Source organism: Aplysia californica, unplaced genomic scaffold (assembly GCF_000002075.1).
Source record: "Aplysia californica isolate F4 #8 unplaced genomic scaffold, AplCal3.0 scaffold01009, whole genome shotgun sequence".
NCBI lineage: Eukaryota > Metazoa > Mollusca > Gastropoda > Aplysiida > Aplysiidae > Aplysia > Aplysia californica.
The window spans coordinates 104,474-105,278 of record NW_004798279.1 but is presented as its reverse complement, the minus strand read 5'-3'; positions in this window follow the sequence as shown (position 1 = coordinate 105,278).

Below are 805 nucleotides of genomic sequence, written 5' to 3'. Positions count from 1 at the left end.
ATGTGTGATACCTGGTAAAATTCAATCCACTAATAAGCGAGATAGCCTTCGGGTGTAGTCGCCTCACCCCCCCCCCCCCTTAATAATCAAATTAACGTCCCTGATCCAGTTTCGTCTACTGTTTAGGTTGTTGGGCTCGCAACCAAAAGGTTGTGGATTCGAACCGCGTCAGGGGCTCAAAGCTGTGTTTTTGAGAAAGGCACTTTTACACGAATTGTTCACACTTATCCTGTTTGGATTGGATACCTGGCTACAGACAGCAAGGTGGCCTAGTGGTTAGGCTACCGGACTCGTAATCGTGAGATTGCGAGTTCGGGGGTTCGAGCCTCAGCGCGGTCCGACGTTGTGTCCTTGGGAAAGGTATTTTACACGAACTTCCCACTTGGCTCGGTCCTATCGGAGACGGATGTTAAACTAGGAGGTCCCGCCCCTTAAATAACCTAATAGTGTTGATAGGGGCGTTAAACCTATACCATTTCATTTTCATTTCATTTCACAGACAGCAAAAGATCTTGACAGTTTATTTGTGTGTGAGCACTCTTAATCGGCTGCTTACACTGTATGCTTCCCGGGAGATCGAGAATGTTTCTGAATATTTTAGGGTCTGCTAGGACAATAATGTAGATTGTAAAGTGCATAGAGCTTGCTTCTGTGCAGGGATATGCGCTACGTCAATGCTATTTATCTTTAATAAGTAGCCTATCCGCTTTCATGTCAGTTTCTGAATCGTTGAGCGCTGTAATCTTTTCTGCTGTCATACGTATTTCAAGTTGGGTGGACACGATACAAAGCTTTCATTTCTCAG